The sequence below is a fragment of the Hyaena hyaena genome, unplaced genomic scaffold (genome assembly GCF_003009895.1).
Source record: "Hyaena hyaena isolate Hyena2069 unplaced genomic scaffold, ASM300989v1 scaffold_177, whole genome shotgun sequence".
Lineage (NCBI taxonomy): Eukaryota > Metazoa > Chordata > Mammalia > Carnivora > Hyaenidae > Hyaena > Hyaena hyaena.
The window spans coordinates 2,322,505-2,346,181 of record NW_024080810.1 but is presented as its reverse complement, the minus strand read 5'-3'; the positions used below and the strand labels follow the sequence as shown (position 1 = coordinate 2,346,181).

The 23,677-nt window shown below is 37.2% G+C and overlaps 1 long non-coding RNA gene across 1 annotated transcript; it reads right to left on the bottom strand.

Annotated features, from left to right (window-relative positions):
* Positions 1-850: 850 nt before the first annotated feature.
* Positions 851-21,716, bottom strand: LOC120237343. Its single transcript, XR_005529929.1, has 2 exons — positions 21,634-21,716; positions 851-1,022 (listed from the first exon to the last, which is right to left on the bottom strand). It is a non-coding gene; the product is annotated as an uncharacterized LOC120237343 (long non-coding RNA).
* Between the last annotated feature and the right edge of the window lie 1,961 nt (positions 21,717-23,677).

The following is a 23,677-nucleotide window of genomic DNA, read 5'->3' as shown; positions in this document are numbered from 1 at the left end:
GAAACAGAAACTTAAATTAGTCAATCCATCTCTTCTAATAAACTTCTTTCAGTCTTAGCATAAAAGAGTTTGCTTGGTCAAGTTTTCTTCCTATATTTGGAGAAATTAGAATATGTTCTGAGATTCTGGTATAAAATATGGTGAAGAAAATAAGAGAATAAGTAAAACATCAACTCAAGTATAACACATAACCTTGGGGCACCTGGGTGGCTCAGTTGGTTAAGCATCTATTTTGGCTCAGGGCACAATCTCGCAGTTTACAAGTTTGAGCCCTGTGTCAGGCTGTGTGTTGACAGTGCAGAGCCTGCATGGGATTCTCTCTCTCTCTCTCCATCTATATTTCTCTCTCCACTCCTCCTGTGTGCTCTCTCTCTTAAAAATAAACTTTAAAAAATTAAAAATTAAAAAATGATGTATAGCACATGACCTTTATCCAACATATCCATAGCCCTCTGCACACACAAGCATACCCCCATCTGCCTCACAACTGAATAGGAATCTAAAACTCAACTAACAAATACATGCATGTCTCTCTGAGAGTGGGCCTTTGATAAAACATTATAAAAAACAAAGAAAGTAAATAAAATGTTAAATGTTAGAGATAACTCACATATGTAACCAATGAAGAAATAAAATACCTGGCATACTGATGGCTACAAAAATTAGTCACATGTTTGGGAAACAGAGTTCAATGACTAACGAGTATATCAGTGACTCATCCTGCTGTGTACCTTGACTGAACCGAGATGCAATAACTTTGAAATGATGCAAAATAATCAGCCTGCAACCCTTGTGATGTCTGTTCCTCTGCAAAAATGTGTGAGAATTCAGAAAAAATATATTGATGTCCATTTAGCTCACCAATGACGCAATCCAGATGGTTCGTAAGCAGTAAAATTATCTTCCCAAGAGACAGTTGCACAGATTGTCTTCTCTGCTTCTGCAGTCTGAGTTATCTGTTCTCAAAAGTTCTCAGAGTATATTCTGGTTGAGAGGAAAGTCGCCAGCCTTTAAGGTAAAATCTGATGGAATAGTTCATGGGAGAAGATTTTTAAAGGACAGTCATTCACTTAACATACACAAGATATTGCCCGTTTTCAAGAAATAATGGTTGACTGTAAAATGTTAGGGAATCTTGGGAAGCTATTGCATATAACAAATGGTACTGCTGACCCTTTAGGAATGTGTCTTGTTCTATATAGTACAAAATGAAGTGTCTATTTTGCCATTATTCATTAATTTGATCATGGGACTCTATTGTGATACCCATGGATATTAAACCTGAAACTTATGTTTTTACTCTTGGCAGTGACTCAGACACTAGAACTGAGAATGTTCTGACAGGCTTCTGAAGGATGCCAAGCAATATCTTTATGTGACAGACCTAGATTCAAACATATTTTTCTTTTAAATCATTCACAGACTTTTTAATTTAATTTTATGTTTAGAAAAAAGTAAGAAAGGCACCTCCTGTATGTTTAGTTACAGAGTAGAAACAAGTAGTAGAAGTTCTGATCTGACATAGGAAAAGAGTACACAGCTTTGGAGTCAAACTTAGGGTCTAATCATAGCTCTGTCATTTACCACACAAGTGATACTAGCCAAGTCTGTCAATTTCATTGAACTTGTCTTTTTTTTTTTTAAATCAATGAAATGGTAATAATACATGCCTTACAGGACTGTGGTGAGGGGTAAATTAAATCACAGATACATAGTATGCATGGTATAGTGTATTGTACAAACCTCTCAGATGCATTCACAGTACAGAAAGAAATTCTAATTGTCCTCAGTACAAATATAAGGTAGTCCAACCAGATATAAAGGGAGAAGTTCAGTATCAGGATTGCTTTTGTAAGGCTTGCTTGATGACAAATTATTGGTTTGACTTTGTGCCTTCATTGAACTGATTTTGACTGACTTTGAGAAATCAACCAAAACAGTTCCTGAGAGATATATTTTTTAGATTAATGTTTATTTATTTATTTTGAGAGAGAAAGTGAGTGGAGGAGGGGCAGAGAGAATGAGAAAGGGTCCGAAGCAAACTTGTGTTCTCAGCGTGGAGCCCAACGTTGGGCTTGAACTCAGGAACCATTCAGATCATGACCTGAGCCAAAACCAGGAGTTAGACACTTAACCAACTGAGCCCCCAAGAGCTATACTAACACAGATTTCAGTTTGCTCTTTTTTAGGTTCATCTAATATACAAAGGCAAACAAGCACAAAACTCAAATGTGTATATTAAATGCTTAAGGTTTCTATTAGTTGTAATATTTATTCACTGAGTAGTCACAGACAAGGGGTACTCAGCAGATGCCAAGAAAATAACTATCTTGTCTTTTCCAAATTGCACTATTCTATTTTACAGCCTCATCAAAGCCACATGGTCAGTGTTAAAAACTCCAGCCATGCCAGGAAGTTAAGGAACAGGCTAGATGAAAAGGTAGTTCTTACAGGAATAATACTCATTTTAAATTACATTCTAGTTTAAAAATTAAACTCTAAAATGCAGTACAGAACATCACTCTGATGGGCATATTTTTGTGAGCCTGGAAGAATTTTTTAACATATGCTTTAAAAAAGTGATTATGGCCGCATCAGTTTAAATTAGACTGAGCAATAGAAAACCCAGCTCTGTTCCTATAGAGGAGGCAGTCAGAAGTATATTGTAGTTAAATGTCATATTTAGACAATACAATTAAATTATCTGAAAATTAATAAACATCTTCTTGGGTTTCAGAAGAATTCTGTATAAAAACTTTTGTAGGATCCTGTTGCTAACTAAGATATCAGAATTCAAAATATGCATATTAAATTTAAATGGTTCTTTCAAAACGGTGAGAATAAAAAATGATTTGTATACAATCAAGACAGGTAATGATGCAAAAAATTGCTCCATAAATCAATCAGCCCTCTATACTTGTTTCATTAAAGGATTATATACTTGGATATCGTTTCAGCAACATTGCCAAAGCTTTCCAGAATTTAATCTCAATCCAAAACTTTTAGCAGAACTCAGCACTTTAGAAACAAAGCAACAAAGGGAAAAGGGAAATCCAGTGCACATGTACATTTCCAGGATAATTAATGTGTAACAGCATAGTTGTGAAATAGTGGTCAGCATGGCAACCAGCCTCCCCAAAATAGTAAAGAAACTTGAAAGCAATCTGAAGACTTCTGTTCAATCCTCCCATAGCCTATATTTTATTTTATTTTATTTTATTTTTTTTTTCTGCTTCTTTTTTTTTTTTTTTACAAATAGTTTATTGTCAAATTAGTTTCTACATAACCATAGCCTATATTTTAAAGGCCTTAATATTTGTAAATAATGTATTCATTTCATGTGTATTTATACTCATATAATTGCATCTTTCCACAAATTTTTGAAAGTCTGGCAGGAGACTGTAGGGGTTGGAGACAGGTGATGTATTAATCAATCATCAAATATTTAACAATATACCCAACAAACCATGAGCCTATTTGAGTGAAACAACTATATCCTTTCCTATTGTTGCTTCTAATCAATAATCAGGATTCATTGACATAGAGTTCATTGTGTTACTTTTTCAAAGAGTCACTTATAGATATTGAATCTAACATACAAAATGACAAAAACTTAAAGAACTAATCAATGTATCTGGAAAAGAAAGCCTCAAGAACAGCTGATTGTCAGGATAGCATAAACAGACACTGGAATTAGAGATACTTAAAATCTCACATCTATCACTTACTAGAAATCAACAAATTGAATCTGTATTCCTTTTGTTTCATCTATAAAATAAAGGGCATAACATTGAAATGGAATGTCACTATGACTTCATTTTCAGGTATGATTATTTCCCTAGAAAATTAAGATAATTAATGAAAATATTTACAACTATTAAGAGCCCAATAAAAGCAGCAGCAACAAAATAAATAATTTTCCAATATACCAGCATGACCTTTGAAAAAATATGATTAAAAAATACTATACCATTAAACATTTTGTAATAAAAAAAATACTATGCCCCAAATATTGAGTATCTAGGAATAAAGCCTATTAGAATTTTATAGGAAAAAAATACATCATCAAAACTTTACTGAATAATATGAATATGAACGGAGACTAGAAAAAATGGAAAGACCATGTCCCTGATGAAAAACATTCAGTACTGCCTAACTGAAGTTTACAAAGTCAATGATCTTAATAAAAACTCCAACAGGGTGTTTTGCACCTTGACAAGTTGATTTTAATGCCCATGTGGGGGATAAAATGCAGAAGTGAACTGACCAAGACCACCTTAATTTCCTCTCAGCTTAGGCAGGTTCTTTCTTGATTTGAAAACTTTGACTTCCCCTCACTTAGATCATTTATTTTAGAAAATTTGCAATTATGAATTTTTACACTGCCATTTTGAGTGAAAAACAATGTTCTCCAAGCCTTTTGCCAGTTTCACATCCCAGGAATGTGTTCCTCAAGAACCTGGAAACCATCCCTTTGAAACATAATCATCAGGTAAGGTAGTAGTACCCCATTATCCCAGTCTCTGGGGGGAGGTAGAGCCTGATTTCCACTAAGCACCTAATAGCTAATACAAATGGTCTAGTCACATTCACCAACCTCCCCTCACATCCTGCAATACTTTTCTACCAGCTCATCCCAGCACTTAAAGGTGCTTCCATCTTTTGTGTCAGCAAAGTTGAGTTCCATCTCTCTCTCCTATTGCAACAGGCATGACAATTTTCTAATGGGGTCAAACTTAGAATCCCCTGGAGAGGTTTTTAAACCACAGACTGCTGGCCCTACCTTCAGTTTCTGATTCAGTAGGTCTAGGCTGGGCCAAGAATTTGCCTTTATAAACTTGTTCCCAGATGCCACTGATGCTGCTATTTTGAAAACCAGACTTTGAGAAATGATTATCTAATTTTCACAGGCAGACATTGGCAAACTTGGTCTTGCATTGCAAAAAATATCCATGATCTTGGATTATTTTGTATTATGCTGACTATTACCTTCTTAGGGCTGATAGCACAAAATACCATGAATTAAGTGGCTAAAACAACATGTTTTTCTCTCTCTCACATTTCTGGAGGCCTGGGGTACAAAATCAAGGTATTGGCAAATATGTTTCCTTCTGGAGACTGTGAGGGTGAATCTGTTTCATGTGTCTATCTTAGCTTGTGGTGGTTTCCAGAAATTCTTGGTTTTCCCTGGTTTGCAGATACTTAAATTTCTGACAGCCTCTGCCATCATGTAGAGTTCTCTCTGTGTATTAACTAATTAAATCTGCCAAGACTTTGTTTCCAAGTCCCGAGGCTCTGGGTAGATGTGAATTTGAGGGGACACTATGCAATTCAGTATATTCTCTAACCAGGAGTTTCTTAACTGCTTTGTCGTCAATGATTGCAAGTGACAAAATATGGTGTTTGGTTCTTTCTTAGCCTTTTGGATGGCTGGGAGGAGTGCAGAGCATACAGAGTCACATCCTCAGGCACTATTATCAAACCTCACCTGGGTTCTCTGTGTGCCATACAAACATCATCATTTTCTACGCATGCCATGATATGAAGAAGATTGGGAAGCGTCATAGCCAATTGAGCTAAGTAAATACAAATAAACAAAGGTAGTAATTTTATAGTCCTCTTTGGCCACCATCGAGTCAAATTATGCCAAGTCCTCCTAGGAAGTAAGAAATCCTGTAGAAGGGAATATTTGTCCTCCTGTACTCCCTTTGTGGAGAAAATTAAATGATCCTACTCCAGAATTGCTTCATTGGAATTTTATACTCCTCAACAACTTTGAGTCTCCACTAAGTTATATTTCAATAACTGGCAATCTTTAAGGAAATATTTCTTAAACTACTACTATGTGTCTGACCAAGGATGCAAAGATACTATATAACCTGAAAGAGTTTAAAATTCAGTGGGAGATGCAACTCCAAAGGGATAATTACAAAACAGTCTATTGAATTCAGATATTGAGATCTATAAAAGGAGCCGCCTCTTATAAAATGTGTCCACACAGATCTCATTTATTTCCCCAATACCCTCTGAGATACGCAGAGGAATTATTAATCCCACTTTAGAGATGAGGAAAGTGAGACTCAGAGAGGTTAGGGAATATATCCAGGGTCATATAACTAAAGCAGGAACCCAGGTTTTAGCTCCTCCTCCTTTGCTGTTCCACTAACACCACTTTGTCCATCTCCTACAGAGGATTTAGAAAACAACAGCCGGGTTCTTTTCCTCTCTGTATGGCCACTGATGAGGGGGATAAACCTCATCAGTGCAGAGAATCTTGTGTGCTGTTACCAAGGCTAAACTTAAAAGCCATAAATTTATGACAGAAATGAATATATAAAGTGCCAAGTTTCTAAGAACAGTAACTTGTCCACCTAGCAAGAATAGAGTCCTCTCTTGCAGACAACTTAAAAGTCATCTGAAGAAACCTGTCTCCTGCTTGAGCACTCTCCATGGTCTTTTATTCATCAGGTTCAGAAACAAAATATTACCACTTCAGGAGCTGCACACAAGCCTTTTCGGAGCACGAGAGCCCAAGTCCAAGATCTTAGTCCCAAGGTCCTCTGAGGGCAGTGGTGAAGTGAGGCCACACAGGACTAGAGAAAAGACAGGTGAACCATGGCACTGCAACGCTTTTAGCCTCATTTTTCCTCAAAACTGGCTGCAGTTGGGTCAAGTTCCCAGATTGTTCTTGCACATTTTCCCAACCTCACACTCAGAAACAAAAGCAAAGACAAAAATGCTTCTTTTAAATATGTTCCCTATGCAAGCAGAGGCTCCTTCCCCGCTAGTCTGATTGAAGAATGCATCCCCAAACACCTCTGCATTCAAAGTTTCCAAGGAGCAAATGAAGATTTCCAGGAGAGCTATAATTGCTAGACATACAAAAGAGGCATGTGTGTGTGTGTGTCTGCTTTCCTAAACTAAAACCAGACATGGGAGATGAAGAAAACATAAGGAAGATGTTTTCATTGCTATTAATAACATTTTCACTATTGAATGTCAATAATATATGATTTGACACTTATATAAAAAATTCAAATAAAAACAGATATATTCAGAAGCAAATCCAGAGCTTCCTTGTTCTTCATGCCCACAACTCCAAGTTCTCTCCCTGTCCATTGTCCATGCTTTGTGTTCAGCCTTTTGTTCAATTCCTATTGTATACATTTGCATACATATGTGTGTACTTATACATATGTATCTTTGGGGTTTTCTTTTTCATAAATAAATAATCCTTACAAGTTGATCTGCAACTTGTGGTTTTCAATTTAACAATGTCTCGACAATTTTACTTGTGTCGGGGCATACAGAGCAATCTCATTCTTTTGTAAAGACGGCTTGTTATTCCAAAGTATAAATGACTCATAATGTGTTTACTCTCTCACTGTGTTTACCCTCAGTGACACTGCAAAGTTCATCCCTGAAAACTCCACCATCTCTGGTGGACACCATTCCCGATCCTGCCTCGTGACTGGCCTTTAAATATATTACACACCAGTGCTTGATATTCATTCGGAAAGCATCCCAGTAAAACGGGTTGGAAGTTTCTATTTCTTATTTTCAGCTTTGTATAAAGCTACATATTTATAGAGATGAAGTCTGTGGCACCTGAAAATCAGCCAACAGAAAATCCATATGTTTTAATACAATTGATTCCTGTTTTCGATTAGAGTTGCACATATAGAGAAAAACCAATATAATGATCTGTTCTTGAAATAGCACTCAGAAATTACCATTGATGGAAAGAGTTTTATTGCTAAAAAGATTACAGAGTATGTACTTTTAAACATTATATTATAAACAATGAACTCTCCCTAGTGTTTAAGTTTTCATATTTTATAAAGTTCTTAAGCACTCCCTCAGAGCCAAAACAGTCTGGCAATTTCTTTGAGGAATTGTTTCATGATAATTTTTCTTTCAGGCATTCGTCTTCAGGGAAATGGCCCTCCAGCCCCAGGAAGCAGTCATCTCTTGAAATTATTATGCAAAACTCACTAAGTAGGGATAAATTAATGATTAACAACCAAAACCCTAGATCACTCTCTTTCCAGTCCACAGTTTACTTCTAAAATCTCATCTAGGAGCACCTCAGTGGCTCACTTGGTTAAGCATCTGACTTCGGCTCAGGTTCACGATTTGGATCCTAGTGTAGGGCTCTGTGCTGACAGCTCAGAGCCTGGAGCCTGCTTTGGATTCTGTGTCTCCCTCTCTGCCTGCCCCTCCCTTGCTTGTGCTCTGGCTCTCACTCTCTCTCAAAAAAAAATTAAAAATTTTTAAATAATAAAAAATTAATATCATCTAAACCAAAAAAAGGTAATCCTTTTGCACTGAAGAAATCTTCAAAATTATATCAGAAAAACAGACTTTTTGAGATATGAGAAAGGGTTGGTTGACAATGTACTGCTTAACACTTAGGAAACAAAAACAGCAGACCACAAGATCAGATGAACTGAACTGTCACTGGCCAGGAAAAAATGACCTTATCATTCCATAGGGAATGAAAAAGTCATTGGAGATGGATCCTGTCTCACCAGCCCTACTCGAACTTTGCTAAGGATTATGCTGAAATAGTAAATCTGTAGTTTAACTTTTGTTGTAGTTATATTAATGAGAATCATAATACTCCTCTGTTATCTTTCCCAGAAAGGCATGACCAAAACTGGAAAAATGAATGTATATTAATTTTTTCTTATCTCCCTCCCTTCTTTTTTTTTAAAGAATTTTTTAAATCTTTATTTTTTATTTTTGAGAGAGAGATAGAGAAAGGCAGATTGCGAGCAGGGGAGGGGCAGAGAGAAGGAAACACAGAATCCGAAGCAGGCTCCAGGCTCTGAGCTGTTGGCACAGAGCCTGACACAGGGCTCAAACGCACGAATCATGAGATCATGACCTGAGCGGAAATCAGATCCAACTGAGACACCCAGGCGCCCCTCCCTCCCTTCTTTCATTCCTTCCTCCCTTCCTCCCTCCATCCTCCTTCCCTTCCTTCCTTCCAGCTTTCTATCCCTTCTGCCATCCTTTCTTTTTCTCACTTCAGCAGGGCAGGGTTTCTCAACTTCAGCTCTACTGACGATTGAGGCCAGATCGTGCTCTCCTGTGGGGTACTACCCTGTGCATCACAGGAAGGTTAGCAACAACCCTGGCCTCTTCCCACTAGGTGCCAGCAGTACCCCCTCAGTTGGACAACAGACTTGCCTCCACATATTGTCAAATATACCATTCAAAATCATCCCCTTTGGAAATCACTGTTGTAGCATTTGTTAATTATGATCTTTACTGCTGCAAATTCTTAATCCAAACTACTCTATCCACACATGTTGTCAGCCTATGAATTGATGTTGCTTCCCACTGTGCCACATAGTGTCACCTCACGCACTATTCTCAACATCCTGCTCACCTGAGGAATGGGAATGTAATAGAACTTTTAGAATAAAAATAATTACCAGCTTCTGTTCTATGCGCGTTAACATATTTTAACAGAATCCCTTTGTGATTCAGTTTTCTCATCTGTAAAAAGGAAATAATAATAGTAATTACCTGAAGATCTTGTAAGAATTAAATAAATTAATGTATGGAAAGCATTTAGTTGGGTCTGGCATTTAGTAAATGCTGCCTCAAGCATTAATGATCCTTACCTTTATTGTTATTGTTACCATCTTGCTAGTTAAGTCTCACTGCTGCCCTGGCAAACCGGTGAGCTGGGATGTAAACACGAATCTACTTACTACCTAAGTCTGGGCTCCTAAGCATTAATGTTGCCTTAAAAAGAGAAGCAGTAAAAAGAACATATGAAGAGGCATTTTGTAATTTTTAATTTTCTGAGATCAAGATTTAAGAAGTAAAGAGAAACAGGAAAATTAATTTTATATTTTATTTTAATCCAATATATCAAAATATTATACTTACAACATGCAGTCAATATAAAACATCAATGACATAATTTACATATATACTTTTGGTACCAAGTCCTCAAAATCTGGTGCTCACAGCTCATCTCAGTCTGAACTAGACACATCGCAAGTGCTCAGTGGCTATGTGTGGCAGGACTATGATATTGGACATACAGGGTCAGATTCAGGACATATCAAGGAAACTGTACATGTGAAGGGCCCCTTCCCCATCATGTGCCAGTCATGTGGTTGAATGTCTTGACACCCTCATTCAATTGGATCCTCCTTAGTGAGTGCCTATAGCTTGCTAGTCATTGTATAGCACACACAATTGGAAGAGCTTTATATTTACTGAACAGAAGCATGAATGCAAAAATGAATAAATGCATGAATTTATGACAGAATGAAATAATATAAAAACCAAATAGCAGACTGCATATATATATGTTTAACCTTAGAAAGCAGGCAAGTTTGGAAATTCAAAACCTCTATTGTAAGACTCATTTGGCTGCTGAGAGAAAAGTGTCAGAACTATAACAGATGCATAACTCAAGTCTCCTGCTGTCAATCTGATAAAATCCTGAATATTTTCACATTAAAAATGCACATTAAATTTTTTTTTATGTATCCACATCCCGCCTGTAGAATTACATGATTGTATAAAATTCATTTTAAACTCTCTTGAGGATAGAATGTAAGTAAAACTCTTAGAAAATTTTGTAGAAATACCACAAAATGGACAGTTGATATGAATGCAAAAGTCTGAACTGTGGTTAAATAACAAAAGTTTGAATCTCAGGTAACATTCTTTTAAAGGGTGAGTAAAGGGGCACCTGGGTGGCTCAGTGGGTTGAGTGTCCAACTTCAGCTCAGGTCATCATCTCAATGCTCATGAGTTCTAGCCCCGCACTGGGCTGTGTTGACAGCTCAGAGCTCAGACCCCAGAGCCTGCTTCAGATTTTATGTCTGCCTCTCCACTCTCCCTCGCAAAATAAACAAACCTTAAATAAAAAATATTAAAGGGTGAGTAAATACTCTTAGTCATTTGAGCTATTTTAAACACTATTCTTTATTCTTTTTTTTCTTAAAATATGGAGCCCAAGTCAGGCATAATATTCCAGATCATTGAACAAGCACAGGATACAATGAAATTATTAACTCTTTTAACAAATTTTGTGAATATAAATCTGTTCATGACACTAAAATTGAAAAGTTCTGCTAACTCACTTCTATAGGTCATTTTCATATATAGATCCACAAATCAAACATTGCCCAACCCCTGCATAAACATATGTAAATAGAAATGCATACTACATAGATACATAGACATAAAACTAAACTTTAACCGTGTCACATGAGCTCCTGTAACATGTAATCTTCTTAAGTTACAGCCATATTTTCAGATTTTTAGGTCAAAATTCATTTTGCTTCCAATGTCTACCACATTAATCAACTTTTCTAGCTTTCTGGCAATCACAGATCTGATTCAGAACACCCATATCTTGATTCAAATATTTATAAAAATATTAAACAAGGCAACATTTAGGAGGAAGTTCTGTGGGGTGGCACTAGGTGCAATAGTTCTCTAATTTCACATGCAAAACAATCACCCTGGGGAGCCTCTTTAAAATGCAGACATCTGGGCCTCTCCTTCAGTAATTCTGATTTGGTGGGTCTGGAGTAGGGCCTAGGGATATAAATTTTTAAAAAGCACCTGTGGAAATAAAGGAAGAACACCGAGTGAGAGCAAGCAAAGGCTATTTATTCAGAACTTGCTATGGCAAGGGAGTCAGCCCTATCTCTAGCACTGGGCAGACAGGCAGAGAAGCAGAAAGCCTTTATAGTGGGGGGTTGGGGGAGGAAGGCTTCAGATGCTATAGACCGAATCTTTGTGTCTCCCTTCCAAAATCAAATGTTGAAATCCCAGCTCCCAATGTCATGATATTAGGAGGCAGGTCCTTTGGGAGGTAATTAGCTCATGAGGATGGCATGCTTATGAAAGAGACCCCATAAGCTTTCTCACCCCTTCTGCATTTGAAAACACAGCAAGAAGTCTGCCTATTAATGGGCTCAGACACCAAAGCTGTCAGAGCCTTGATCCCAGCCTCCAGAACTGTGAGAAATAAATGTTTATTGCTTAAACCACTCTTTGATATAGCAGCCCCAAAGACCTTAGAAATAAGATATGACTGATTGAAGGCTGTTGGGATGAGAAAGTTGCAGGCAGGCTAAGGAGAAGGGGGCATCCTATGTGACTTGTAAGAAGTACATATTTGGCCTTCTCCCACTAATCCTAAATTGGAAACAGGGGAAAAAATTAGGACACTTTCAGTTATTAATCAAGTTCTGACATCTTGGGGTCAATTGTTACAGGGGTTATTTTTTGGCTTCCTGGGCTGTTAGATACAGGTAATAATCTGACTTCTTGCACTACTTACTCTTCATAGTAGGCTGGCTTATTAAACTGGTTGAAACAGATTATAAGTCAGAGTTCTATTTTTATATATAGTTTAATCATTGTCCATTTGTAAACTGTTTGTCATGCTCCAGAAAATTCTGATACAGGAAGCTCTCACATACATCAGACCAGATGTTTAAAGCACTTACCTTTACCTTCCTGGTTGACTCTGGTTAAACCAGGCTCTCTGCCAGTTGATATTTCCCCAAATGTCCCCAGTCCATACAGATATTAAGATAAAATGACCAACTGGAATAATAATCACTTCTTTGTGTAGCCCTTCACAATGTACTGTTTTTACATTCTTTTTCACAGTTAATCTTCATATCACCTCCATTTATGAGGGGCATGATTTTATATTTACAAACTACTAGAGAATGCGTTCTCAAATATTGCTAGCAACAATGAAAAATGGCCCAGTCACTATAGTTGGCTTCCAGTTTGGAAAACTGTTTCAAAGTTTTCTCTAAAGTTAATATTCATAGATCATATGACCTAGCAATGCTACTACTGGGTATAAACCCTACTGAAATGAAAACTTATGCAAAAATCTGTATGTGAATATTTATAATAGCTTTATTCATTAATGCCCCAAGCCAGAAACAAATCACATGTCTTTTAAAATGGGTGACTAGATAAGTAAACTGTGTTACATCCAAGCAATAGACTACTACTCAGCATTGGAAAGAAATAAACTATTGATTCAAGAAACAACATGGAAGAATCTTAAATGCATTTTCTAAATGAAAGGCTACATAGGGTCTGTTTCCATCTATATGACATTCCAGAAAAGGCAGAACTGTTAAGATGGAAAACATCAATGGCTTCTGGTGGCTAAGGAAGTGTGAGGGAAAAGTAAATTACAAAGGGGAAGCATACGGAAATTTTGAAGGTGATAGAGCTGCTCTTTAGGGAACAGTCATAGTGGATAGATGACTCTATTCATTTGTCAACCTTCATGGAACTGTATTTCACAAAGAGTAAATTTTACTCTATGTAAAATTTAAAAACTCAGCCAGGATATAAGAAGAATCTAGAATAGAATTCAGCCTGTGGCAAAAGAATTTAATTGTATAATTTAATTGTATAATAATATAAGTATGCAGGTGGAGTGGGCAAGAAAGGAGCTGACCTAAGTAACTCACTGGGGTATGAGTTAGTAGTTCTGAAGCCACTATACACACACGCGTGCGCACACACACACACACACACACACACACAGACACACAAACACTGTTATACCCAGATCCCAGTATCCTCAACGACCAGAGACCACCGGAGAGACCGAGTCATGCATGCAAAGGCAAAGGGCTTTATTACGGGCTCGAGCTCGGGCTCACAGACTTTACCAGCACAGTGGATCCGTGCTGTGAGCCCCGAACAAAGGCAAAGTAGGGTTTTTTTGGGGTTTGTGACAGGGGAGTTACAGAAGTTGTGGCATGGAAACATGATCCAACCATAATTATTCAACATCATTGACAGCGGGTTTAACCATACACATTGTCTAGAGTATTTGTTACTTTTGGTGGGATCCAATTACAACATTTAGAGTACCTTTAAATTCAACCAATTACAGAGCGAGCCTAGGGTCTTGTTCAGCAACTAACGGGTTAACTTTAACATTAGGTAACAGGGTCCTATCTATAGTTTCTATCTATAGGCCTCTCCCTTAGTAATGTGGAGGGTGGTCGGTGGCCTTTCCTGAATGGGTGTTGCTAGGGTGGTTTCTCCTGCCTTGGGTAATGTGTAACTGCCTGATAGTTTTAGGGAAGCTGAAACTTAGGCCTTCTAGTTTAGAGGGGAAACTTAAAGCCTGTCATGGAGTCAGTTTGGTTTAGACTTATATCCTTACAACACAATATAATATAGTGAGTGTGTGTATGTACATGAGATAGATCAAACAAATTTATGCAAATAAATTACAAATAATGGAAAAATGGAGGCCCTACTCTTGAAAAAAAGACAAGATTTTATAAAATAGATAAAATATAAAATTGTTTGTGTCCAAGACATAGTAAAAAAAAATGCTTGTAGCATGAAATTTGAGTCCTAGAGAAACATTAATTCAAAGGAACTGGGCATTTCTAAACATGATACAGATAATACAGACTGTATTATCTATCTTTCCATTTTTGGTTTAGAGCTTATCTATAGCAAGAGTGGTCAATGATAAGATAAAAAATATAATAAACCATTACAAATATTTCAAAATAGTAGCAATAAGTAAAATTATCAATCAAAAAAGCATAAGGCTTTAAACTACCATGTAACAAGATCCTATTACTACCTGTTATTGAAGTCAGCATATTGATTACAACAGGAGATAACAAAATATGTAAGTGCCAAATGATGAGCGGTGATGGCTTTCCAAAGACTCTGTATTGTGAAAAGAAAATTAAAAAACTGCTAACCTGTGATCAGAATCAGTTTGCTCCTATGCTTTTCAATGGTATTGGAGTACATAAAATGAAGAATGCTGTACAGTAGGATCATTTTAAACCTAACATAGGTGAGGAAGACTACTCTCCTCATTTAACCTCATGTTTCAGAGACAGGATCTGCTTTCCATGACATTTATTTATGATGTACACTCTCTGCAGTACTGAGCACATTCACTGAATTTTGTGAGCCATCTATTCCATTTGGAGTCACTCTGACTCTCATTTAGTGACAAGATTGATGTATGTTTTGCCATTCCATGAGAATTCTGCTGTATAAAGCCGATGGTTTTCATCAGAAATGCAAAGAGTTCAGTAAGTAAAGCAGAAATCCTTAAGTGCATCTGCCTTGAAGTCAGAATTTTGAGTATCAATCTTGCCACTTCCTTGTTGTAGACAAAGAACTTACTCTGGGCCTGTTTCTTTGCTGCCAGATTCTGATATTCATCCCTTCCCTGTTCTTTCCACAGGTTTGTCCAAAGGTCCAAATGAGACTGTGGAAGTATTAGTGCTTTGTCATCTCATTACATTTTCACATAGGAGAGTTGCTATGATGACCATACCAGTAACAAGAAAATTCTTGACATGAATGAAAATCAAAGAAAAACTCTGTATATTGACAGAAACATTACATAATGAGTGATTTGTTACGTTGATCAAATGATGTCATTCTGAAAATCATCAATATGATCATTAAAATGTTCTTCCAATTATAGAATATTCGATGATAAAGAAAAATACAATGAAATTATAATGTGTAGTAATTCAAACAATTTATAAGTATCAAAAATTATGGGTGCACCTGGGTGGCTCAGTCAAACATCCAACTCTTGATATAGATAGGCTCAGGTCATGATCCCAGGGCTGTGGGTTCAAGCCCCATACTGAGCTTAAGATTCTCTCTTTCCCTCTCTCTCTGCCCCTTTCCCTCCTCAAAATAAAACTATTATTATGAGAGGAAATGGAAGTCATGATACCAGGCTTCTTTCCTTGCTTGATTTAACTAAGAAATAAATAAAGCATGCAAATTCATTCACACAACACACTGGGAATTTTTCTCCCAGGTATATCTCTGGGATGTTAAAAGGTTGTGAAAGTTGAATACAAAAGGAGAGTTATTGATGGTAGAATCCTGTCATCAGGGAAAGATTGACCTCTTTTCACTCACAGGAGATGGCAATTACTTGTTCTTACACAGGGCTAGATCTACTTTTGTCAAGTTAATGAAAGTAAATAAAACAAGGATTCTTTCGTTAATCCTGGAGATCATATGATATAAAGACAAAACCCTAGAAAGAAGATCAAGAGGCCTTATTTCTAATCTCAGTTCTCCCCTGTTATTAGCTATTCTGAACCTCAAATTTTTTAACCAATGTAGTAACATTGCCATACCTACTCCAGAGGGTGAATGTGGAGAGAGACAGAAAGAGACAGAATAAGAAAAAAAAAAAAGTGTCAAATGAAATAAATTTGAGAGTGCTAAATAGTGGAGGGTATCAAGAGTGAGATTACAGTCTTATATCTGGGAACTAATTGCACTACACAATAAACCCAGTGATTAAAATAAGAGTCTGCCCATAATCTAAAGATCAAAGTCTTTAAGACTGTAATTTCTTGGGAGCAGTTAAGAATTTAACTTCTATCGTTTCTTAAAAACATCAGTTCCTTTTTTGGAGGAGCACTGTGCCCCACCAGAGAAGCCTTTGTCATTACCCAGGGGTCCACCTCTGCTCTTCATTCTCAGCCCGACTGTGAAGGAGGGAAAATAACTCTGTGGAACTTTCTCTGTTGGCACCCTCTCAAGAATTTGACTGTTACTTCCATTGCCCCGGGTCACCGTGGAAACCTGTATACTTTTCCACAGGTCCACTGCTGAAACAAGATTCAGAGACTTGAGAAAGCCATGATTACTCTCAGCCTCGGTTTCCTCACACTGTGCAAAGAGGCTTCTAAGTCTTCCAGGGGTGGACCCAGGTTTTATGGGGCCTGAAGGTCATACATTTGGGGTGGGGATCCTTCAAGGAGAAGAATACAGTATTTTGAATATAAAATGAAATAAAGAGGACCTGTTTATTTAGAATGAGAAGAGGAATCACAACAAAACTATAAATTTTTAAATGCTGACAAAGCAAACATCGCAAAATCAGAATAGCATAATATTTTTATTAATAACTGCTGAATACCTCATAGGACTTTTTCCTAGTTTTTTGGCTGCATGCTCTTTCCTTCTTTGTATGATAATGGTATTTAAAATTCTTACATAAAGAGAATAAAATGATAAGTTCATTTTTCCTCTATCATGGGCAATCCACAGTTATTTTTTATTACAGATGCTTAAGATGCATCAAACATGTGACTGCACACACATGTATACATGTATACTGTCTGCACTACTGCTACCAGTGTGTGTCCTGAAATGCAAGGCTTCTGAGAACTTCTGTATGTCTCATTACTGTGAATCCCACAATGCTGAGTACATTTCTGTTGTGGTGAGGTACTGATAAGAGCCAAATTTTCTTACAGCTTTGCCCACTGATGAATAAGTATTTCTGGAAGCTATTCTTGAATTAGCATAGCTAGCAATAACTTCACTATATAAGAAAGAGGCTCTAAATCACATGAATACATACCACCAACCCAAATTAAGTGTATCCCTAATTCAACTTTCAATTAATTAATTCCAGTACTCATGGTCATTCCAATGCCACCTGACAGGAGGATTCATTTGTAGCGAAAGTAGAATTAGAAAGATGCAAGGGACTTCACGAATTATACCTTGAATGTCTAAATTTTGAAACTTTACAATAAAAAAAAAATCTCCTTTCAGGGCTTTGGAAAGCACAAGGCGAGAGCTGCTGAAGGTTAGTTGTCATTAGATTTTCATGGAAAATCTTCCTCTGTCTCTCCAGGTGGCCTCAGCCTGCCCCTGTCAGCAGCAACCTGAGTAGGAGGGAGACTCAGACTATTATCCAAAAGAGGACACTTGGGAATTCAAGCTGGAAAGTCAAGAGAAGGAGCAAATTCTAGAGTACTTGGAATAGCTCCTAAAGATAGGCTGAATGTAGTTGCTGCCATCTTGCTTGAAAGACAGTATGAAAACAGACAGCTGCTTCCTAGGTAAAAGAATGGGAAATGACCAAGACTGGCCTAAAACTGGATTCTGCCAAAGGGGCCAGAGCACTTACATGCACCAGAGGCTGCTGCCAAACGTGAAATGGGGTGAGAGTGTTGGAAGACACAACTGGTTAGGGCACTGAATTCCAAGGTGGTACCATTTAATCCAGATAGTCAACACCCCTGGTTGGATATGTCAACCCAAACCAGAGAACGTAAGCAAAATGATTGGAAAGATTGGAGATAGTATATAGAGACTTAAGCTACATTGTGAATACACACACACACACACACACACACACACACACACAATTTTAGTCGTGTAAGAACAAGTAGAGACTATAGCTCAGATGGAAAATACTATGTCTAAGTCAAATACATGTTGGGAGAAATTTAAAAACACCATAATTAAGGAAGGAGAGATTCACCTCCTTCCCTCTCTCCTGGTTTTCAGCAACTCAGTGGTATGAGCAGATAAAAGCAGGCAGTCATGTTCTGTTTACTTAGGCCTAAGAAGGGTTATTTGCAACTCATAACCACAGCACTGCTGGAAGAATCTGGAAATTTTTCTGGTTCACATAGACAAAAAAGATAAAACACCATCCCTGCCTTCCCAATGTGTATGTTTATATGAAAAACTATATTGGGTCATAGACCCTGACATGGAGATATGCTTGCAGCAATCTTATGGCGAGTGCTTTTAGGAACAGTACCAGTAATGAAACAAGAGTAGCAGAATTGGGCAGAGAGAAGTCAAACCATAAGGCAGTTTCAACAGAGCTGTTCAGCCTACTCCACAGAATGTGCTGGAGTGAGAATAAGTCTTCAGAGTTGCCTTGAAGTGAGAACACGAGGTCTTTTTACCCCTACAGTGGGCCAGTCATTAGATGGAGGTTTCCCTAGGGAGGGTCATCACTTGGGTAAAGCAGCTCCCTTCAAGTCAAGGGTAGTGCCCAGAGGGAGACTCAGCTGTGAGTCTTTTGCAGCCAGTACTCCCCATAGCCAGTATGAATGCCATCATCCTGAACAAACAATCTGTCAGGCATATTAAAATGTACACTACAGACAAAGTATGAAAAGAAACAAAAATAAGCTCTAAAACCATAGTATAAGATCTGGAATTTAGTCCTACTTTTTTTAGTCCTACTTATCAAGTCCTATAATTGATGAGTCAATTATAAAATGAGTGGCGTGGACAGCAGAGAGGGAGCATCTTTCTGATCATTCTCCTCTGTTTGAGTATCTTCTCTGAGCTGAGATTACATGTCTCTCACAACTTTTGTTAAAATGTAATGAGTCCCTTGAAAATTGTGAGGCACGGAGCTAAGACACCAATGACCACTTGAAGAACAGAATAAAGACAGGTGTGCTCAGGTAGACGGTGCTGCTAGTTTTCTCACTGGAAAATTATAATGAAGGACCACAATGCCTCAGGGGGCATTTCAAGGGCAACCACTACCCTTGAAGATGGCAAACTGCAAGCCCTAGGGAGAGAGACAGCTTTTTAAGTCAAATGTGCTATTCCTTCCTATTTTACTAGGCCCTGCTGCGCATGTCCTGTTTTGAATATTCTATTTCTGTTTAACTGCATTCTGTGATTCTGTCCCCCGACAGCAGCTGCTCGGCACTTGGCAAACTCTGTGGGCAATTCAAGGATTTGTTTACCTTTGCTCTGAAGCTCCATGACACTTGTTCTTACATTCCGATAGAGGCAACAGAAGGAGAATAAATGCATAACATAGAGAATCAACTACCGTTACCTCAAAAATAGGCTGGCTCGATATGTGTTTTCCCTTAACTGCAATTAAATATTTTTTATAATAGTGAATGCCAAATAAGTGCAATGGTCCAAGAGAAAATAGAGAAAACAAATGCTAACAGCCGCCATGTGGCAATCCCAGTTGTATTTGGATATAATCATTAACTTTGATTCTCAAAAATTTACAGGCAAAAATAATGTTATTCTCTCACATTATTCAGAAACCTTGCAAATGAAGTCTCTGTCAAGTGATTTCAAGATGTGCACTTGAAAAATATGGAAAAGGATTAGGAAGTTAGCAGGTTGGGACTGAGGGATATCTTTTGTTTTTCAAAACATGCCGAGCCTGAGCTTTTAAAGAAAACTGGCTAGCACAGGGTGGAAACCTTACAGTCAATAATCTATGGTTTTATAAGGATGGTATTTCCTTGGAGACCATGATTTTGAACCATATTATTTTTTTTTTATGTATGTTAGCTGAATTCTTGAATCAATTTTCAACTTCCAGACACAGAGAACCACTTATTTAGAGTACTAAAACTTCTTTTCTCTTCTTCCTACCGTTGTATCTTTTTATTCTTACAGACTCAACTAGATCTGCTAAGGTCCTAAATTCATACATGCCAGTGGGTTGCTGTTTGACTTCACTGATCTACATGAAATAAGGATCACTTTACATACTGTTTGCATTGGGGTTTTGTTGTTGTTCCTGATTAAATATATATATTGTCATTTTATACACATGACCCCAAATTAGGTGATTTTGTTTGGTCTAGGAAATCCTGATTATATTCTGGGTCATTTTATATTTCACTCCACTTGACTTTTTTTTTCCTTTCCCTCAGAGTAGGTGAGAATGGCCACTCTGGTCCTATTAGGACTTTAAGAAGAGCATATACACATAACAGTTACCCTAAGATTAAATAGGTTCTTGTAATATAAAATTCCTCTGTCAATTATAACTTCCCCTTTGTGGTTTGTGAATTACTTTATATGTTTGAAGTACATCCCTACACCAAAGTGAGGCCTTAAAGTTCTTCCCACTTCCTCTTAAGGAAATTAATCATTTGGGACTATAATTAAACATAAGATTCACAAGAAAGGAAATCTAACACAGAGAGTCTCCTATAGACATGTTAGATAACACTTAATGAAGCATTTTATATCCTGTTAGGACTTTATGTCATGCATTCTGTGTGTAAAATGGTTATTGAAATGGTTTTAATATTTTAAAAATTATATAATTCCTCATCTAAATAACAAAGTTGGGAGTGACACTATAAAACAGGCCACAGGCAAGTAATGTATGATACTTGTTACTCTTAGTCATTACATTAATATTAATAATACTTATAAGGAATTAAACTATTAATTTTTCATAAGACCTAAAAAAGCCATATTATTTTATTGAATTATATAATTCAATCACAGAAAACACAAAGGGTGCAGGATTCCAGCTGAATGCAAACAGAATTTAAATATGTATGTTTCAGTTTAACCACATCAGTATTTGCTGTAGATGTGGCTTAGTTTTTATTCTAGCTACATAAAAGAATTCAATCAAATTTCTTCTTTGCATACAAAGGCAATATTTTTTCAATATGGTTTTTTGCTTATCTGAGCTACAGAAACTCCTTCTACCCTGGCCTTCAGTCCATTTTTTGAGCCATATTTTAGCCAGTCCTAAAGTGAATATCATTCTTACAGAATCAAGAGTCTTGCTAACTGCAAAAAGACAATTTTCTTATGCTTACTCTCACACAATCTAGAGAGTCTGTAATTAGAGAGAGCTGCTAGCCTTACCATAGAAACATCCAATTGTACCCTCCTATAGGAATTATAGCTGTGTCTGAAGTATCTTCTTCTGCTTGGAAGCCAATATAAGTGAGTTATCTTACCCCTCTTTGTGAAATGGAAGGTTGAAATAGCAACACCAGAAGTCAGTTGATCCCAAAGCTAATTCTTCCCACTTACCTCTTTTAACACTGGATAATGCTGGGTGGTATTCAGTCACTATTTCTTTGGTCCGTTTAAGTCATCTCCATGCTCAATTTACACATTCCCTAGTGTAGGACCTGCCTCGAGCAGTGTTGGGACATGCCAAGTTCCTACTTCCTTTGTCAGTAAAGAATTTCCTACTATATTAGTCAGAATGGGCTAGGCTGAGTAACAAACTAACCCTGAAATTTCAATGGTTGAACAATACAAAGATCTCATGAAGCCTGATGGCCTCCAAACAATGACTCAGTGATCCAGTGATATCTATCTCGTGGTTCTGCTTTCTCAACAATTGCAGAGGAAGATGTCAACTAAAGATCACACAGTTGCTCTTCTTTGTTGTGTCCCACCCTCAACCTATTGGCCAGAACTAGATGTATAGTGCTTCATCTGGAGCCAGTGTATGTGGGCCAGGATAGTTGTATTCTTGTTGTACTCACCATTTTCCTACTATAAAAGAAATTGTGTGCACATTAACAAAGACCAGTCTCTTTTTGCCCTTTATAAGAAGAGAGGATCAGGAATATAGGCCTATTTATTTTGGCCTATTTGATATTTATGAAGTAAGTGTAGCTATTGGGTTCAATAGATTGCTTAATATAATCTGAAACTTCAGTCATATATAAAATATTTTTTATGATTCAATTTTTAAATACTTAGGGTTTAAATTTAATTTTAAATTTCATTTAGAAATGGAAAGACTAATATTTTTTCTGATTTTTTAAAGTTTATTTATTTTTGATAGAGTGAGAGAGAGAGAGTGTGTGTGAGTGAAGGAGGTTCAGAGAGAGAGAGAGGAAGACACAGAATCAGAAGCAGGCTCCAGGCTCTGAGCTGTCAGCACAGAGCTCGATGTGGGGGCTTGAACCCACAAACCATGAGACCATGACCTGAGCCAAAGTTGAATACTTAACTGATTGAGCCACCCAGGTGGTTCTGGAAAGACTAATTTAATGGAAAGACACTGATGTTGCAATGCATCTTTAATTTTCTTTTAATTTTTAAAATTTTCTTTCTTTCTTTCTTTCTTTCTTTCTTTCTTTCTTTCTTTCTTTCTTTCTTTCTTTCTTTTGACAGAGAGAGAAGGAGAGAATGAGCAAGTAGAAGGCAGAGGGAAAGAGACAGAAAGAGAATCTCAAGCAGCCTCCACACTCAATGTGGAAACTGACACAGGGCTTGATCCCATGATCCTGGGATTATGACCTAAGTCAAAATCAAGAGTAGGATGCTCAGCTGACTAAGCCACCTAGGTGCCTCTGAAACTTTTTCCTAGAGCTCTGACTTCTCATCTTTGCATTGGTAAAATGACTTTATCATTATTGATAATTAGTTCATCATTTATTGATTTAATATTAATATCTATATTGTATCTACCCAGTCAAGCTGCAAATCAAGAAGCCCTCCTATTCCTTTGTCTCATCCTTCATATGCAAGTAATCATTAAATTCTGTCAATTCTACCTCTTCAAAATCCCTTACATTCATTCATTTCCTGGCTTCTCCACTGTCACAATATCTTGTTTTATATTTCTACCATTTCTCACTGCATAACTGTGAAAATCTCATAACTAGTTTTCCTGAATCTTGTATTACACACCTCTAGTCCGCTATCCACTATTCATATAAATTACATAAATATAGCATTGTCTGTGTTTGTGTATGTGAAAATTCAAATGTGGTCACCTACTAGATGAAGTCAAACCCCTAGCCTAGCGTAGCAAGACATGGTATGTCCTACTGACCACTCTGGATTTATCACTACCAATCTCACCCACTGCAGCTACTGAGATCCACTTGTTTTTTCTCTGGAACACTCTTCTCTCATTATTGGAGAGATTCACATACATCTCCATATGACCTTATGGCCCCCACTTCTAACTTACTTCTTTTAATTCTCTAGGACTTGGTTTAGCAGTAATCCCTAAACATTATGAGGTTTTCTTCCTTCAAGTTTTCACACCATGTCCTGGCCCCATCAAAGCTCTTGTTGCACAAAATGGTAATTTTTCCCTTGATGCAGG